Below are 12,291 nucleotides of genomic sequence, written 5' to 3'. Positions count from 1 at the left end.
GTATAAAGCATTGAATGGTTTAAGCATGCTCAATGCTGATGGGATTCTTCCTCTCGCTCAGAATAATCACCTGAGAGGGCATAAATTCAAATTGAGGAAAGACAGATGTAGGATAGACGTGCGGAAATTTGCCTTTAGCCAGCGAGTGGTTGGTTGGTGGAACAGACTTCCATCCCTTGTCGTGGAAGTTGATAGCCTAAATAAGTTTAAGGCTCAGCTGGACAGGTATTTTGAACGAACAGAGGGGTGAAGTGGAAGTGTTTTTTTTTTTTTTTTTTTTTTGGCTGATGCTGCATGAGCTTGCTTTCTTGCATCAAATGCCTCTACTAATGCTAATGCTAACCTGATCACGTATCAAAAAACTGCATTTCTATACTTATCCATATTTGTGGAAGAAAAGGAAATTTAAAAATAAGTGAGTAAATAGGAATGTAAAGCAGAAGAACTTCGACTGTCATATTACTTTCATTTCTCAACTATCACTTAATTAACTTTTCACCCCATTTTTATCCTCACTGCTTTCATATATATAAAAATGTGAAAGAATTTAAAAAACCTAGTGCATGAAATGGGACTAAGGAAGCAAACAAAAATAAACTGTACAAATAAATAATACTATATTCAGATATGGGAGGGCAATTTTAGAAAGAGGTTGAATAAAGGAATGGCAAATATGCAAAATCTGAATAAAGTAAAAGAATATATATATATATATATATATATATATATATATATATATATATATACACACACACACATACTGGTTAGATTGTGAACTAGGCTTGGATGAGAGAGTTTGTCTATACGTGACTTTGCCTTATACTACAGGTTCTACAGAACATGACTTTTTCAAAAACCAGATATATTGATGTTCTGTTGAATTTAAGAAGCACAGTAATTCCATAATGAAAAGAGACCTAGGTTGAAGTATACATCCTGTTTCTGAAATAGTTATTACAAAGTATGAGGGGGATTAAGACATCCAATTTTTGTAGAAATTCCAGCTTACAAGAGATCATTAGGCATATGAATTTACATGGACAAAACTGGTGCTCACTATCTTCACTTAGAGCCTGACAGTCAACCAGCACATACATACATGGCACTCAGATTAATAAATATTGAAAGCATCAATGATTACAGATTTTCTAATTATAGATAAATGCCAAATCAAAATTGTACATTATATGAGTAAACTGACTTGACATGACATATGCACAAATCAGTTTTATAATGTAGTGCATCTTATTTGGGAACACTACGTACTCATTAGAATGGAGAAGTAGCAAACTATTTCAGTTAAACCTGTTATATGCCTTCTCGACAAGTGTCTTCTGGAATGAAAAACCAGGGACAGTGGTTTATAAGAATGATATAAGTGAAAAAAATTTTGGCAGCTTCAGTATTAATTAATATTTTTTACACTTAGTACAAACCTGATAAACTAGCAAATAAAAAGCAGAAGTCATGCCTACAAAAGGTGCATCCACAATTTCAATATCACTCTACATATTGCTTTATCAGCGTAAATAACATTAATTTTGAATATGGGTAGTCACTTGCCGAAAAAATGTAAACTTGGAATTTACCTGCGCCATCCTATGACCTAACAAGTTTTAAACACTTTTTTAGTCCCTTTTATAAAAAGGTACCACATAATTATATGGCAGAAAGACTTTATTAGCTAATCCTTTAATGATTTCTAAAGTTTCAGACTTATGTTATGAGAGGAGGCAAAGCAACATAACCTTTTTTTCAATTTCACACATAACTCAAGCCTAGCACCTCAAAATCATATACACATTAATATATGTACAGGGCTGTCCAACAGTATCAGCAATTCAGGTAACATACTTAGCACCAAAGCAGTAAGGCTGTCCTTCCATTTATTAATTTGTATCTACATACCATTTATGAGGTGCTAGAATATATCATCCCATAGTATCCAAAAATACCTAAGGTCAGCTCTGAATTCCCATAAATATCATCACTTACAGAATTTGTCATATAAGTGGAACTTTGCTAAAATGAATGTAATGATTTTTTTTGATTTGGTAGTTGTTGGCGCATCGGCTTCTGTGGCCATATTGCACCTCCCAAGGTTTTTGCAGTACTTTGATCCAAGCCTGAGGCGGGAATCGAACGTAATGACGCTGACAGAAACATATTGGCCACAGTTGCCCTTGTGTCGTGAAATTTTCATACCAACAACAACAACAAGTGGAACTTTGCTTGAATTCAACATCCAGCAAAAAAGTAAAAACTTTTTTAAAGGGTTTCTAGAAAGTCTTGGTAGCCACATATTGCCTGCAAGTTGGGCAATCCTAATCTATAAAAAAAAAAAGGTCTCACTGTAATGATTATAAAATTTCTAATAGTTGCCTTCTCATATTGAATCGTTTTTATTTAAATGAAATAATTTAAATACATAGGCTTGGGCAAACCACTTGGGCAAACCAATGATTATAGTTAATTCAAACAAGCCTCGACCATAAAATAATCTATTTTATAAACTGGCCTTTTATTTTCCCAACATACAATAAAAAAACATTTACATTTTTAGTTTTATATAAGCACTTCCATTACTGATATTTTGGAGAGTACAATTTTACTTTAAGGCTGTACAATTATCATATTCATAAAAGTATACACTAACTACACAGTATAAAATTAAATGGGTCAAAAATGGTACCGTTAATAAGCAAAGTAACGTATCTGAATTACTTGCAACTATAATAGAGTACAATGTCAACTTGCTGCTAGTTTACAGCTGTTACTAGAATGCAAACTATCGTTATTATAACTTGCAAGCACTGGAATTAATGGAAGAACTGTATGCATAAATACATCACAATATAAAACAATGTTATGGTATTCAAACTAAACATCCACTTAGTAATTTGTTCGTTTAAGATTTGTAACACATTTAGGCGAAGTTTGTATATGCATCTTTGCATGTGAAATTCGTACTAACACTGTTTACGCTCTAATTCCTTGCAATAGTACGATCTCACAACACATGGAATGGAATGGTGTACATTGTATCTGTGGAGGGAGGATGATGAAAATCATAAGCTTTGCTTTAATCAGATGTTTTCGTGAATATTATGGAAGGTACAACACTGAATAAACTACAATTTTCATACATACCTTTTAAAAATTCCAAACTATAGTTTGAACTATTTGTGGCTTACTTTTTTTTTTAAGTTTTCATTAATAATAATCCATTGATTTTGATAAGCTAGAACAATCATGGGCTGCATCAAAGCCAAAGTATATCACATGCAACCGTCCATTCTAACAACTTTTATAGTTTACCTAAGATAGTTTAATGAACTGCTCAGTGCCGCATAGTGCCGCCATATTGAAATTTATTGTCAAGACAGAGAAAGAGGATGAATTTTAGAAGTACTTACAGTACATTTACTATGAAGTATAATGTAATCCAAGTCCCAGTCAGCATTCAGATAGAATACTTTATATAACATGCCAAAAATTTAGCTCCCAAAACTTACCAAAGAGAGTCCAATGAAACAACAATACTTCGCCCTTAGCAAAACCAGTGTACGGCTCAACTATTAGACACTGGGCGTCGACTATGGAGCGATGCGATGACATCAGAATGGCTTCCGGTTCCGGAATGAACCCTCTGGGATAAAAATGCTATCTCTACGTCGAAGTAATCAAGTGTCATAACATCACTATAACTTTTAATTGCTGATGATTTCATAAACTTATCATATTATTTTCAAAATAAAAGGAAGACTTTAGGGTTTTCAAGCTGTTACCCAAAGTGTACTTTGATTCAGATTATTGCATAAAACCAGAAAGTATGCTTAACACTAACAGCTGTCGCAGCAGTCTGATGTTAATTAGAAGTTTTGTCATGAAGGTCTTAACCTTCAAGGGAATGATTGCGAATTAATTAATACATATACCATATTGAAAAAAAAAAAAAAAATCAGATTTACCAGAACAGCTATCAGGTAACACGAACAGCAGCGAAGGCTAACGGAAGCATCCTACATCCCTGCACCCGCAGGGGTTTGAGTTTGAAGGTTATCATGATTATGATAAGGTGGAAGGGGGGGGGGGAAGAAATATTTTTAAAACAGAAATCAATGAAAAACGAAAAAATTATGAATTTTATTTAGGGTAAATTTAACATAACTTTGAATGTTTCAATGTAGTAAGGAGCAGGCAAATAAGACAGTTCTTTGGTTCCGAAATTTGACAGTTTGGAAATCGGTGTTTCGGACTTCTTGTAAAAATATCCTTTCTTATACCCTTCCCTCTTAGATATCATTATTGTATACAGTTATTCTGTTTAGGACGTACAATTTATAAATACATCCCTTGATAAAGGGGGTAGGTTTGCTTCGATCATCTCTATACAGAAGTGTTCTTTCACGAAAGAGCAGATGCTCTTTCGTGAAAAACCAGAGTACATATTATTTCACTGGACAGCAAAATGTATTCTCTATTCAAGATTTTACTGATTAAAAAATGATTAACGACGGCATAATTTAAATTTTAATTGGTTTGTCATGTGTTTCTATTTCAGTCGTTAGGCAAGAAATTTGACTCAGTCGGATATGGCCAGTTAACTGTTTTTCACATCTAGCATGAACCGAACTATTGTGATTATCATTTGTCTTCTTCCCAGATTGCCGGGTTCATTCAGCACCTAATCACATGGACGAGGGGTTTGGGGAATGTGTATGACCTACCTCTGCGAACCACGTGGTTACTTCACCGGTTGTTGGAATAGAGCGGCCACCGTCAACCGCCAGACAGACGCCTTCACCAACCTATTTTGTTCTCTCTCTTTACACCTCCTCTTTCTACATAAAAATTTAGATTTGCTTACACAAAGCCCCTTCTGGGAGAATAATGCCATTTTAAAGTTAAGCAGTGCCCAATAATTTTAAAAATTTTAAATAAACCGCTTTATTAACACTTTTTTTTCTTTTTTGTGCCAAATTAATTATTTTTTTTTTTTAATTTTGAACTCTATAAACAATGAGGAAATGGAAAAGATTTGATTTTACTTTGATCCTTGTCTTACAGAATATTGCCATAATTTCAATATAGACCAAAATTATTCAGATTTGCGCTTGAAAGACGTGAAATGTATTAGTTTGGGAAATATTAAACTTAAACGTCAGTGGGAATGTAGGTTATTTAATTTTTTCTAACGGCAGTGGATTGATGATCCCATAAGGACTGTAACTACGTATATATGATCCTTATAGAAGATAAAAGAAAAGCAGATACAAAAGATATACAGTATTAAAATAAAAGAAATACGCTTAGAAAACGTGATTATATTATCTCAAACGTAAAAATCGCTATATATTGAAATGACAATCGAAAAATTCTAGTAAACGATAAAGCAGATAAAACCTTCAAATCTAATTTTAATTTAACAATCTAATCCACTTTCTCACAGAATGCATAGACATATTGACATATTTCCTTCCAAAGATTTCTAGAGGTTTACAATAAATTTAGGTAATTAAGGCTAAAAGAATAATGAAATATAATATTTTATCAGGAAAGAAAAAAAAAAAAACATTTCTAAATATTTTCGCAAGCGACAGTTCTAGGCCGCAGTAATATCATCACTGCTACGTGTACATATTTATCGAACACAATGATAATATTTTTGTTTCACTTTTAAAGCTACAAAATAAATCAATCATCATGTGAACTAAATTCATTTCAAAATGATTTTTCTTGATGTTTATATATTATAATTTATGGTATTTAAAGATAAGCTTTAAAATATATTCGGTGATGCTATTTTTTATAATTAGTAGCCAGAGGTCGCCCTTTCACCTTTCAGTTTTGTGGCTTGCCAAAAGCCCTTGAAAAACGTGAAACGTGTTTATTACTTTGACAAGTATTGAACGTAAACATAATGAATGTTGTTTATTTATTTATTTTTCCCCCTCACATGAGTAGATTACCAATACGATAAGGACTCTAAAGATAAAATATCATATCCATAATGGCGGAGTTATTATTATTTTATTTATTATTTATTTTTTTGTGTATATATAAAACGAATAAAGTGACCAGAATTATTCATTTTTCAGAATTAACCACTTATCATATTATGAATACAGTGACTAGACTTTTTCAAAGGTTTTCATAAGCTTAGAATAATTCTAAAGCTGTAAAAACTCTTGACTGAACCTATAATTATGTACGCTAAAGCCAGCAGTGCCTTCACGGTTGTCATATTTTCAAATACGGAAATTTTTAGTTGGCAAATGCATATTTTTAGATTGCTCGTAACCAAAAATTAATTTGCTAATGTTATTTATCAGGACAACAATTACTACAAGGAGTTGAGCATTCTATTCAGTGGAGACTATTGAAATTACTTATTTTATTATTATTAATACCAGTAACAGAGAATACTGTTGTCCTGTAGAACACTGTTGTTCTGTAATTGAAGGAGCAAACTCAGATTTGCATGCGGGGGAAAAAATAATGAATAAAGTCTCTAATTCTCTTCTCTAAAGAAAATTAGAGACGTCTCTCACGAGATATCACGAAAATTCTTCTCTTTTGAGATACCCTGGGTCGATTATAAGAAGCTTCGATTATCCGCGCCAGTCATGGACTAGCAAATAGCACCACCATCATGTACTGTGCATACAAGCGTTAATTTCGGATGAGTTAAAATGTTTTTCCATAGCATATTTAAACAACTGATTAAAACTTTGAAGTTACTATAGTTTAATAATATCAGGTGACAAAATTAAAATTCTCAGTTAACGTTTATAATGTAACTGTTATTGAAATACTGTACAGCAAAGTAGGTCCAGGTAAGAGTTCACATTGTCCTCCCCCCCCAAAGAAACTCAGGTTTTTCATCAAACAACAGACAAATGGTTATAGAATTAACACATCGTGTCAACAAAAAATACACTTTCGAGCGTTCCACAACTGTCCCATTGTGATGCATCCAACCAAACCAATGTTAGCAACGCCTTGTCAGTACTGTATTTACAATTTTTGTGGCTGAGCGAAAGTGTATACGTCACGTTGTCTACTGTATTGTAAAAATATGTATGAAACGTAAACATGTAGTGTTATTCAATGAAGAAACAGATGTCATTCAAAAATTAAAGAAAGCTGTTAATGGTATCAGTCTTGCGACCGAATACGGGGTAGAGAAATTAAACAAGAAAAAAAAAAGAGGAATCCAAATCGATTATTGAAACTCATCAATCCCCGAATTACAGTGGCGAACTTGGGCGATAGCCAACTGGACAGCCTTGCTGCTCTCCCACACCACGTTTAGAAGACTTGGGTTCGATGACCGGGCTCCGTCTCTAGCTGACGTTGAGAAATATTTCCCTTCGGTACGGAGGAACGGTTATGGATTTGAGGAACGGTTATGGATTTTTTTTTCACATAGTCACGGAGTTAGTCGGTCAAGCGCGTGGACTGCGTGATGTTCCAACCCCTTCCCCTTCCGAATTTTTTCATCATGCAAACAGGCTGACTGACAGAAAAAACACACCATAAGGTAATCAAGAGCCAACTTGGCATCCCGGGATAAATAAAGTTACTGGGTCTGCCTTTCACCTACAATTATTTCTCACCGCCCCCCCCCCAATGTTAACCCTCCTCTACGATGTACGACCCTGGGAAAATTGGCTCTCCTTCACCTCCCCGTCTTGCCGCCCCTGATTACGCACGCAATTTACTGACTGGATAGATCCGTGCTCTATAGCGTTAGTTGTCCCGGCTAAAATTTTAACACAACTTAACCCAGTTAGTTCTGTTAATTGACGTCTCAATAAATGTCTTTTATTCGTAATGTACTCAAGAGTAACTAGTTATGATTGCACTGCATATGACAAATAAGAAAACTAATGCCTTATAAACGAGACCTTATAAGACGATATTAGAAAACCTGACCTTATAGGAGAACTACTTTTTTACCAGAGTAAATCTCGGTTTGCTTAATCCCTTAGAAACAAGAACGGAAGTCCTACAGTTTTATTAATATTATCGCGAACATAAACTTTCATGAAGCTCTTTTTTTTTTTTTTTTATTTATAATTTTTATTTTTATTTCTTCTTTTTCTACTATTACTACTACTTATTACTGTTATTATTACAGAGGCCTCACCATTCGCTGTGCTAACCTCCCGAGGATGTCCACGAACGGCAAGACTAAGAGCTTATGTGGAGTTATGTCTTTGCTAGTATAATATTTTGAATATTATGACACTGTCATTAATATCCAGACACCTCTTCGTTGACAGTTGGCCATATTATTAGAGTGTGCCCCGAAATATGTTCATAGGCCTTCAAGGAGACAGCGGTATGATTATGAATGCAAGATGCCGCGATTGATGGAGTTGGCAGACCTCCAGTGGAGAATAATAATAAGGTGTCTCAGAAGCAATTGGCCTGCACGTGACATTTCAACAGCACTAAATATCCCTAGGTCGACGATTGGTGATGTGATCTGCAAATGGAAGCGAACTGGTGCTGAAGCCATCATGAAACAGCCCCGGAAAACCTCCGAACCTGGAGGAATGTGTCAGTAGAGCCTTGAAAAGAATCGCCGTTAGAAAGGCAGGTCGACGTTGTCGCAACACACACACACATACAGGCCCTGGGGGAACGATTGGAACACGTGTTAGCACTAGTACAGTGCGCATGACCTGCATGATATGGGTTATCACGATCGCCATTCTCAAGCATCTAATCACGCAGACATTGTCAGGCTTCGTGCAAGGCCTGCCGTTTTCAACTGTAGACCAATGGAAAGCTGGGATTCGAGCGACCAGTCACGGTAGTGGTCTACCAGTCTGATGGTCGTGCTTGGATGTGGCAGGTACCTGGAGAAAGTTACATGCCAGGCTGTATCATCCTGACAGTGAAGTTTCGCGAGAGCGGCACGACGATCTGATGCTGTTTCACATGGTTTAGCCTGGAACCATTGGTCGTTTTTGACAAAAACCATCAATGCTGAGGTCTATTTAGACATTGCGGATAATAATGCGTTACCTACGTCATGCAGCACGTTGAGGAAGGCCAATACCTGCACCAACAGGACAATGCTCCATGTCATACTACGTACTAGCGTTGTGACGGACTGGTTTAAGGGCACGAGCGTCGAAAAGTTGAACTGGCCAACCTAGATCTCTGGCCGCAATCCAATAGAAAACCTCTTGGGATGAATTTGATCATATGGGTGCGGGTGAGGAAAGACTGCCCAAAAAACGCAGCTGAACTGGTCGCTGCTTTGAAGGCCGAATAGTGGAAAATATCGGAGGAGATTTACAAAAAACTGGCGGAAAGTATTCCATGGAGACTAGAGACTGTCATAAAGACTAAAGTTTTCAGCACAGATTATTATTTTTCCTGTAATTAAAGGTTATGTATATGCAGGTGTCCGAATATTAATGGTAGGGCAGCGTATTATACTACTGTATGAATATGCTTTATACATATTGCCTTATACATATTTATACATATTGGTTGATCATCGCATCATTCTGTTAGGTATACACAGTGTACAAATTAGTAGCATAGAGATGAAGTATACGGAGAGAATTTTTCACTGGGTGCCGGTCTAAGGGAGCGCCACTAGTCAAAGTTAATTCTCTCCTATCTATGAGCAATGGTGGGATAATATTAACTTAGTGATCTGGCTGTAGTAAGTGGAGAGAAGCAAGAGAGCCAATTCAAGGGGAAAAATTAAGTTTTTGAAAAAGTTAAAAGTGCGTATATTTACGTTGCTTTTTTGTTATTATCCGGAGCCTAAACCAAAACAATAAAACCAAATACCGAGATAATTATTTTTATGAGAGAGGAAAGATTTCTCTGATTTATATTGTTTTAATTAAAGTATCAATTTTATCATCAGCAATGTAACTTAAATTGTTTAATAATATTTTTATAGGAATATAATAATTATTCGTCGGTTTTAATATATTTTTTGTTTCTGGAATTAGATCGCTGGTAGCGTTTTGTTCATTACTGCTCTAGAGAGTATTCATTTTTAGTGAGTTATCGGCTGTTTTCAGAATTAATTAATGGCCAGGTAAATTAATTTTTAGATTTTTTTTATTTATAGAATTTATTAAACTTTATTGTTGCAATATTTCTTTAGTCAAAATGAGTACTGTATATTAATTTTTTCCCTTTCATTATGTGACCTTGTTCTATATTTGTAAACTGTTCTTTTGTAATTAAAACAGTAATAATTATTATCATTTTCATATTGTATTTAAATAATTTAACCAAGAGGGCATAAATAAACTACATTGCCCTCGGGCGCCATATAGCCTCACTGCTTTGCATATAGAAATAAAATAAAGAAACGTAAAAACATTTACATAATTTAGGTAAGCATGTACCTTTGAACAGTTGACATAAATCTATTATAATAATTATTATTATTAGCCATATAGTGCAAGGAAGCCTGAGGCTTATGCTGCACCAGCCAAAAAAATTTTCGAGTTACCCTGAGAGAGACAGAAGTAGAAGGGATTCACCAAGAAAGAGAAGAATGATGATATCCAGCTCAGGACCCTGGGTGTGCCTATCCCATACTCACCAGATGTGAGCCCCTGTATTTCTAACTGTTAATCTGAGTGTTCTGCTGGGGGTACGGCCAAATACCTTTTAGAGGTGAAACGAAAATGAGTTGCAAGATAGCATTTACTTTACTTCAGGAATTTAGTTTTAGAGACAGGATATACGTCGCCTCATGGTCTTCGGCGAAGAGCAAGGATTAACTGCATTTATTATTATTTTTTATGGTGTCGGTGAATTGGGTTGGGCTGTTTAAAATTTGTGCTTCTAAGTTCACCAGGCGTTACTGTATCGTATCTCTAAATTATGTAATGGTATGGTCAGTTTACTTATTAAACTGAATGTATGAGATCTCGTATAGTCTGATGTGGTACTGGATGCAGGGAATAACTTTGATATCATATATTTAGATCTTAGGAACTCTTTTGATACTATTGCACATGGAAGACTGCTGCACAAATTGGAGCAGTGTGGCATTGGAAGCAAATTGCTGCTGGGGATAAAGAGATGGTTGAGTGGGCGAAGACAGAGAGAGAAGTAATCAAAGGACACTGCTCTTCGTGAACTAATGTTATTAGTGGAGTCCCTCAGGGCTTAGTTTTGGGTCCATTGTTCTTTTCTATATTTATAAATGATATTGATGTGGTATATCAGGCTTAATGTTCAAGTTTGCAGACGATACGAAGGTTGGCAGGGTTGAAAAGGACACTAATGACAGTACGCTGCTGCAACAGGATCTAGAAAAGTTGAGCAGATGGGCTGAGAGGTGGCAAATGAAGTTTAACATTGACAGAAGTAAAGTACTACATATGGGAAGCAGTAACCCCAGAGTAATGTATCAATTCTGTGGTACTACACTGACAGTGGTAGAGAATGAAAAGAACCTGGGGGTAATTGTGCAGGCAGATATGAAGTTTTCTGAATAGTGCAGACGGTCTGCAAGAGTAGCGCATGGTGTCTTGTCAATGATATACAGGAATTTTTCTAGCAGGGATAAGGAGGTGATTATCCCCTTGTATAAAGCAATGGTCAGGCAACACCTTGAGTACTGTATACAGGTCTGGAGGCCTCATTTCAAGAAGGATGTAGAGCTGTTGGAACGAGTACAGAGAAGGGCAACAAGATTATTGAATGAAACGAAGGGTTGCTCTTACGAAGAAAGGCTTAAGTTTTGCAGATTACAGTGTCTGGAGACTAGGCACCTGCGAGGTGATCTGATTTTGGTGTATAAAGCCTTGAATGGTTTGAGCATGCTCAATGCTGATGGGATTCTTCCTCTTGCTCAGAATAATCACCTGAGAGGGCATAAATTCAAATTGAGGAAAGACAGTTGTAGGATAGACGTGCGGAAGTTTGCCTTTAACCAGCAGGTAGTTGATTGGTGGAACAGACTTCCATCTTTTGTTGTGGAAGTTGATAGCCTAAATAAATTTAAGGCTGAGCTGGATAGGTATTTGGAACGAACGGAGGGTGAAATGGGAGAGTTTATTTATTTTATTATTTTATTTTTTGGGCTGAAGCTTGCTTTCTTGCGTAATATGCCTCTACTAATGCTAATGCTAATCTGAGTTTCGGGAAGAAAAACAGTCACGCAACTCTCGTCCGAAACTAACTAACTCCGCCACATTGCCAAAAATTCCCATAAAATTTCCATGCGTTTTGACAGGCATATATTATTATACAGGTACACACACCTCTAATCGTAAGTGTATTATA

At 35.7% G+C, this 12,291-nt stretch overlaps 1 protein-coding gene across 1 annotated transcript in view; it reads right to left on the bottom strand.

Annotated features, from left to right (window-relative positions):
- Cdc42 (Cell division cycle 42) overlaps positions 1 to 3,597 on the bottom strand; it is a 109,385-nt gene extending 105,788 nt beyond the window's left edge. The window contains exon 1 of the mRNA XM_090372011.1: positions 3,516 to 3,597. The gene's annotated coding sequence lies outside the window, so the exon portion shown is untranslated. The remainder of the gene's footprint in view (positions 1 to 3,515) is intronic.
- Positions 3,598 to 12,291: the final 8,694 nt, after the last annotated feature.

This window comes from Mastigoproctus giganteus, chromosome 1 (genome assembly GCF_048544385.1).
Source record: "Mastigoproctus giganteus isolate SK-2022 chromosome 1, ASM4854438v1, whole genome shotgun sequence".
Classification (NCBI taxonomy): Eukaryota; Metazoa; Arthropoda; class Arachnida; order Uropygi; family Thelyphonidae; genus Mastigoproctus; species Mastigoproctus giganteus.
Note: the sequence above shows the minus strand (reverse complement) of the source record. Positions and strands in the feature narration are given on the sequence as shown.